The sequence below is a fragment of the Lactuca serriola genome, chromosome 7 (genome assembly GCF_051521515.1).
Source record: "Lactuca serriola cultivar US96UC23 chromosome 7, Lser_US96UC23_V15, whole genome shotgun sequence".
In the NCBI taxonomy this organism is placed as follows: domain Eukaryota; kingdom Viridiplantae; phylum Streptophyta; class Magnoliopsida; order Asterales; family Asteraceae; genus Lactuca; species Lactuca serriola.
In genome coordinates this window covers 90625359-90633339 of record NC_136414.1, presented here as the reverse complement: position 1 = coordinate 90633339, position 7981 = coordinate 90625359, and the positions used below count along the sequence as shown (strand labels likewise).

The 7981-nt window shown below is 35.6% G+C and overlaps 1 long non-coding RNA gene across 18 annotated transcripts; it reads right to left on the bottom strand.

The window, feature by feature from the left end:
* Positions 1–3431: 3431 nt before the first annotated feature.
* LOC145062031 (uncharacterized) lies at positions 3432–7397 on the bottom strand. Of its 18 annotated transcripts, none has more exons than XR_013687391.1 (7): positions 6911–7360; positions 6465–6552; positions 5727–6348; positions 5521–5626; positions 5036–5174; positions 4571–4647; positions 3641–3964 (listed from the first exon to the last, which is right to left on the bottom strand). It is a non-coding gene; the product is annotated as an uncharacterized LOC145062031 (long non-coding RNA). The 18 variants fall into 18 exon arrangements; XR_013687390.1 differs by having other exon boundaries at positions 5036–5626; positions 5727–5790; positions 5929–6348; positions 6911–7342; XR_013687385.1 differs by having other exon boundaries at positions 5036–5626; positions 5727–5811; positions 5929–6348; positions 6911–7341.
* Positions 7398–7981: the final 584 nt, after the last annotated feature.

Here is a 7981-nt window from a genome sequence, read left to right as displayed (position 1 = left end):
GTCAAAGCCAGTGGGAGTATAGTGAGCTTCCTCGTATTGTATGTCGACGACATAGTGCTTATAGGAAACGATGTCCCAACCCTGCAGGAGGTCAAGTCCTGGATTGGGAAATGTTTTGCTATGAAGGACCTCGGAGAGGTTGCTTATATTCTGGGAATAAGGATAGTAAGAAACATGGAAAAGAGACTGATAGGACTCATTTAGGATACATACTTGGATAAGGTACTAAAGCGTTTTAGTTCGGAAAATTCCAAGAAAAGGGAGTTGCCAATCCAAAGCAATACCAAGCTGAGTAAGACTCAAAGCCCGATTACAGAGGCAAAGATAACTGATATGAGCCGAGTACCTTACGCTTCCGCAGTAGGCTCTATCATGTACGCTATGACTTGTACTCACCCTGATGTGGCGTGGCCTTCGCTTTGAGCATGGTCAGTAGATATCAGGGGAACCCAGGTAGAGCCCTTTGGATTGCAGTTAAGAATATTCTTAAGTACCTGCGGAGGACCTAGGAATGGTTTCTAGTCCTCGGTGGGAGTGATGACTTAAGGGTACTAGGGTACAGTGACGCTAGTTTTCAGACGGATCGGGATAATTTCCGATCGCAGTCAAGCTGGGTCTTTACCCTAAATGGAGGAGCAGTGACTTTGAAAATTTCCAAGCAGGAGACCATAGCTGATTCAACGTGCGAATCAGAGTACATTGCAGCAAGCGAAGTGTCAAAGGAGGCTATATGGTTGAAGAACTTCATTGGAGACCTTGGAGTTATGCCATCCATAAAGGAGCCGATGGAAATTTTATGTGATAATGAAGGAGCGGTTACCTTGACCAAGGAACCGAGAGATCATGGTAGATCTCAACATATCGATAGAAAATACCATTTTATCAGACATCGGGTAGAAGAGGGACTCCTCGTTGTGAAGAGGGTATCATCAGAAGAAAACCCAGCAGATCCCCTTACGAAGGGACTGAGTAGGGTCAAACACTTGCAGCACGCTAGGAGCATTGGGCTGAAGGATGATATAAGTTTGGATTAGATAGGAAACGTGTAATAGATAGTTTGTACTTGACATTTGATGAATAAATAAAATTGTGTTATTTATGAGTAAAGCTACTATCTTGTGTTGGTTATTTATCTATTGTTTCAATTTTGCATGCTTTGACTTCCTGAATGATAGGATTATTCAAACAGTCCACAGTCGTTCATATTTTGAAAGTAGATATGAATGAAGACTGTCATGAATTGTTTGTAGATTGTGTAAAAGGTGGGCATAGCAAAAGTTTGTTGCAAAGTTCATGAGCACTTTTAAATATGATTTGAGCATTGGAATAAACCCAAGGTTGCTAATATCACTTCGTGGTGTTTTACCTTAAGTGATCGCAAAGCGATAATATCATATAGTCTTAAAACTTAGAGATATGGTTGTTGTTTGTTGGTCGGTTATGCATTGATGATGTGTAAACGCATCAGTAACTTGATGTTATAAAACGCATTGTTGTGCATGATTCAATTAGTGAATAATAGATGCATATGAGTCGAAGTTGATCTATTCCTTTTATTCTATGAGATTAAAAGTGATATCTTGGCTACTTGATGATTTGGTTTGACTTATGTGTCGGTCCCGGTTAGAATGAAGTTGATGTGTTGAACTAAATTCTATGTCAAACAAATCGGAAATCGAGGAGCAAATGCTGGACATTAAGCATTGTCAGCATGATATATAGAACGGAGGATTATACGATCCCTTATCTGAAGGACAAGTTGGTCAGAGTTGACAGCGAAGTATAAGAGCTACGATTGCTAATCGGATTCTGAAGACATATGTGAGATATAGTTACTAGACTTATCCAAGTGGGAGACTGTTGGAATAGTATCTAAGCTCGTAACTATATTTGGTATGTACTTGACCCGGTTGTGCATGGTCCTTTTGGGTTGCCATCTCCAAAGCAACTTGACAAGGTAATTTAAGGAGAAAGAGAGAATATTATGGTTTATTAATATATTATAAGAATAATATATTAAAGGAGAAATCATATTTATTTAATTAGTATTAGTCATTAATTAATTAGGAATTAATTTGGTGACTAAAAGAGATTAATTAAATAAAGGGGTATAAACTGTCAAATGCATGATAGTTGAGTTTTGGGCTGAAGAACCTAATGGACTAAGGGGGAACGAAATTATGATGGGGATCCATCATATTTTCGTCCAAGGGCCCTAATCTAGAAGGTTCTATGGGTTGCTTGGTGATTAAGTTGTCCATTAGGGTTTAAGCTGAAACCCTAGCAGCTAGCAGTATAAATAAGACCCCTAGGCTATGGAAATCGGCTACCACTTGATTCTAAGAGAACCCTAGGCCGATTTCTAGCATCTCTCACCCTCTCTTATATTGCCTTCTTACTTGTGGGGTTTGTGAACCATTAGAGGAGTTGCATTTGTGACTCTAAGCTCAAGATCAAGGAGACTACAAGGATTCAAGCTACTTGGAAGAGGTAAACCACTTAGATTTGTTTTTCTTATGGTAATTCCGTATTATATATGATAGATCTAGGTTTGTAAGTCTTGGAATCAAAGCATGTACAATAGAGAAACTTAGATCCAAGCATTAGGGTTTGTATGAGCACATAGGAATGTTTCTTATGCATAAAACGCATCAATAACAACACTAAAACATAAACAACGAATAACAATTTTATGAAAATATTATAACAAAAAAAGAAACTTGGATTCACTACTTAATAGAAGTTAAAACTCATATTAGCTTAAACTCAACAATAAATGAGAGATTCAAACATCAAATTCACAGCTTAACAAAAGCAAAAACAATCAATACAAAATCGACATACCTAATGCAAATATGGTGGTGTTTCACCGACATCAGAGAGAAAGAGTAGGAGAAGTGTTGGCGGAGTTTCACCGAAGTATTTGAGGCAATAGAAATGGTAGCGGTTGATGGTGGTGATGGTGTCTGTGTTTGTCGGTAATGTTAGATAGTAGATCTAACATTTGGAACTTTTTTGATCTGAATATTTGGTTCATCAGTGACATAAGAAAGCCACATGGTGGTTCAGTACCGGTTTTATGCACACCCCTATTGATTGGGATATTTTCCGTTTTCCTATTTGTAGTTCGTTGTTGGTTCCTTTTTTGCCCTCGTCTAGTTACTTGCTAGGCACCGGGTATTTTTATGTTTAACGTTTCAAAAAAAGAAAATGATAACAATATTTAATTTCTTATATTAAGAATTACCTTTATATCTATTTTATATAGAGTTGTCCTTATTAGTTGGATCATTGATTGATATAAAAGAAAGTATAATCATAATACACTTTTACCGGATAAAACTTAAAATATGTTTTATACGTATAACCGGTTCAAACATATTTTAGGATTGTGGCCAAAACCAAAAAATGTTCTTCCGTAAAATAAATTAAACTATTCATAAAACTAGTGGAGAAACCCCGCTCCGCGGGGTTTGGTTGAGGAATCCCACTCTGCAGGATATGGATTTGTAATAAGGGATTATTGATCAATTGTTTTGGTTATACGTTTTGACAGTTTGGTTCGTCTTGGTTTATTGTAAAGAAAGTACATTGATATTCTTAATATTTACATTTATTTTGTCTTTGTGCAAATGAAACATATATAAATATCACATCGCAATGCCAATGTTGACAACATTAATCTCACCACCAATGAAGCTTTTTTTGGGAGGTTAGATTGTAAGAGTATCCTGCAAATTGAACTTGTAATAGTAATACCTGTTCTTCTACCCCGAGAGGGGCGGATTGGGATTGTTTAAGCAATTCACGTAAGCGTTGACCTCTTGCCAATTGATTCTGAGTAGCTTTATCGAGATCAGAAGCAAATTGTGCAAAAGCTTCTAATTCTGCGAATTGTGCCAGTTCCAATTTTAATTTACCGGCTACTTGTTTCATAGCTTTAATTTGAGCTGCAGACCCCACTCTGGAAACAGAGATCGCATAGTAATAGTGATCAGAGAAAACACTTGTAGAGCAGTTATGAAGAAACTGAAAGATATATTATCCATGAAATAAATTGCTACATTTTTAAAGAAAAAGCAGTTACTAAAGAATCTAAAAGGCAAATACTATCAGATCATATGTAAATTTGAAGATAATTTGCCATTTAGGTTCCAACTATCGTCATAAATCTCTACCAAAATTAGCAATTTCAAGGAACACCACCAAAATTAGCAATTTCAAGGAACACCATGAAGGAAGAAGAGGAATAGATGAAAGTAATAAAAAGACACACAAAACTAAATGGTATCTTATTAAAGGAGAAGGGCCTTAAAACAATATTCATATGTGAAAAAATAGAGATTTGTTGAAAAAGCTTGCAATCTAATCTTATAGCAATTCCTCTACATCACCTAAAACCAACTACAACCTGTTTACACCAACAATATAAATAAATTGATATATATATATATATATATATATATATATATATATATATATATATATATATATATATATATATATACACGAATACAAAAAAAAAAAAAAAAAAAAAAAAAAAAAAAAAAATTCCGAAAGGCAGACTCACCATTGAAGGTTGTGGTGGAGGCAGTGGACCTCAACACCTGCGTCCTCTGCCCTTGACACGTCGACAGGCACAAGTGTCTGTTGTTCAAGAAAAACCTTTCAGAGTTCAAATGTAAATACAAATTACAAACTGAGCAAATGCCAAGAAGTTTAGGTATTGGAAACAAATTATTCATGCTCTTAGCTCCTCTAGCATCTCACTAAATGGTCCATTTTTCTATTTTTTTTCAAATGATCCATTTATTTTATTCGATTTGATAGATCACTAAGTTATTTTAGGGAACATATAATTCTATTCAATTTCATAAATGAGCAATTGATCTGACTTAACTTATCATTTTATTCCCTTTCATAAATGAGTAATCGATCTTTCTTCTTTCAAATGCCTATTTATGCTTAGTTTGACTCAAAGACAAATATTTCTTCATATTTTTGAAACAAATAAACAAAAAAAATATATACTTACCCAAATTAAATAGTATACCATCAAACAAATTATTGCAAATTGTTGACGATGGTCCAAAGGTTTGAATATGCATGTACAATTGATAAATCCAAAAAAAGACAATTATACCCTTGATTCTTGTCAGTGCAACAGATGAATCCTGCATCCATAAAAAAATATTCAAAATCATCATCTTTAAGAAATAACGACCTGGCTGAGTAAAAGGTAAAAATGTAGTACCTCATTACTCCAATTTCTTCCAATATGATTTTTTTTGTTTAAAAAGTGATTGTATTACATAAAAATCCCAATAAAACAAGTCTAATAAAGGTGAGGTGTGGTAGTAGCTGTATATATCAATTGAGAGAAATAGAGGGTTAAATGTATAGGTCCATGTATGTAGCTGTGATGTGTATTTGTGTGTGTGTGTCTGTTATCACACCAGAAAGAATGAGTGATTCAACATGTAGAAATTCCAGGGTTACATACAACTCAAATATATCTACCTAATCATATCAAAGTAGACGAATAATTGTAGGTTGAATAACTGGAAAGAGGAGAGTAATAATCTAATTCAGAAGCCACAAAGCCTATAGCCTCTTCAAGTGTCATCTGCACAGAAATTAAAGCCACATACATCTTCTATATCCACAAAAATTATAAAAAAGAATAGACTAAAATTTTTAAAAAATTAGGTTGTTGAGAGACGTACTCCGTGAGGAGGTGACAATTCAGACTTGGAATTTTCTTTCGATATAGTCTCCAAGGTTAATAGACTGTAAATATCACCTAGAACACTAAAGTTAGATATAAATCAGGGGCAACATCGTCATTTTACTTGAAATTCCCTGTAAACTCACGTAGACAGATATTATTATGGATGCAATGATGTATTATTGTATCATGTATCTAACCTGTAACCCATTTCATCAATGAAAGGTCTTCCAATACATGTGGCACCTACACTCAATATGGGTCAAAACGGCAGGAGTTGTGGAGTGCATCAAATGGGTGTTCAACCAATCTGGATTCCCAAATCCACTAATGTATCCATCCATGCCAAATCTGATTTGCAGTTCAAAAATCACTAAATTGTATCATGGATATATGTAACATCTACATCATCTGTAACAATTGTGTTTGCAATTAAAAAGCTACACGTTTATAGAATATAGGGAATTTTGTACTCCTCATTCCTTTAGCTTGATGTGAAACAATTTAACCTTTGTAGTCCACTTCAATATTGTCTTATGATTCAGTACATGATCTTCATCATTTTTGTTTTGGAAGATGGGTATGTGTCGTTTTTCTCACTTTTCTAATACATGGATACTCTGCATCATGTAAAAACACAAAGTACATTAGAATCAACTATTGTAAACATGAAAAATGTCGAAAATTAGGGCTTGCCCGCACAAAGATGATTAATTGTTGTTGACACCAAACTTACCTAGAAAATCTTAGAGAAGTCTGTGGAAATTGAGTTGAAACAAATCTGACCACCTCCCCTCTGTCTTGCTTATTGGAACTTCTAGAACCTGAAATGAAGAAAGAAATTGAAAACAACGGAATGAAGAACATGTTTTGCACCTGTGTCGATGCCGACAAAGAAAACGAAAACAATCGGAAGCGGGGGCAGTTTCATGTTGAAGAGTGACCAAAAATTGAAGAAAGATTCAAGATTGCAGGAGAAAGATGAATGTCGACTGATTGGGCTTACAAAATAGATTTGATATGTGTTTTCATTTCTCTTGAGCTTTGACTCTGAAGAAATTTTTATGGGCATGGCTGAAGAAATACATTCCGTTTCTAGATCCAGAAGTTGAAAAAAAAAGAACCTAGCTAATGAACCTATGATTTTGGATCAATTCCGAAAACGAAAAAAATAGGGCTTACCTGTATACCGGAGGAACATCAACAACTCCCAGGGAATCGATTTTCGCCCTGTGTGTCTTCATAAATGATGTACAATCGAAAGCCAGAAATGGTGTCGTCTGCATCGATGGGTACCAGAGATGGTGCACACGCGGTGGAGCAGGTGCTGATTAACAATGACAAAAACTTGATTTGCGAGATTGACTTCATCGACGATGAGATCGTCGGTTCTAACATTACACACGTAGAGGAGGCAGTCGAGAAAGCATCGTCTGTTTCTTTAAAAAGGAACAACGATAGATGTGGAAGGCGTGAACCATAAGCTTTGGCGGTGACAACCCCGAATTTATAAAGCCGGAGATGAAGAAGAAAAGTAGAGAAGAAGCGTCGTGAAAAAAAAATATGTATAGGCGGTGGAGCGGTGGATTCACTGAGGAAATAACACGTATAAATCAAGCCAATGACAGTGCCATTCAGCAGCCAAAGAAAGAAATCAGCCACCATCAACCAGCGCTGACCCATCGGCTCCAAACCAGCCAGCTAGAAAAGAGCTGGTTTGCCTAGGCTCTAAACTGCCAAGGGAGGACGAAATTGTAATATTAATAAAGAGTTGGACCAATTGTGATATATATAATCCCAAACTGTCAACAAAAGTAAATCTTAAACGACTATTTTTGCCATCCCTTAGCCACTTTCCTGTAGCTAAGGGTGGATAAGTTTAATATATATAGTATAATAAGTTTAATGTTAGAATTTAAAATCTTAAGTCTTTTAAATAAAAATAATAGTTCCCAATGGCACTAGTATTGTAGTTGGTACTAGTGGTGGTAGGAGACTGTTGAAAATGATAGGACAAACAAGGAGAATGTGGTATATCATTTAGAAAGTCATATGAAGAAGGAATATAAGATGATCGATTTTGATAAGGGAAGGTTTTTTCATCGAAGGTGACATGGCATGAAATTATAGGTTTCTTATCGGAGAATGTATGACATAGGTAACAACAGTGATTAGGTGGATACCCGAGGAATATAGAAGGTATAGATCTTGGGGTTAATTTTTTTTTTTTGGCGTGGTAGAGGGAATATTAAG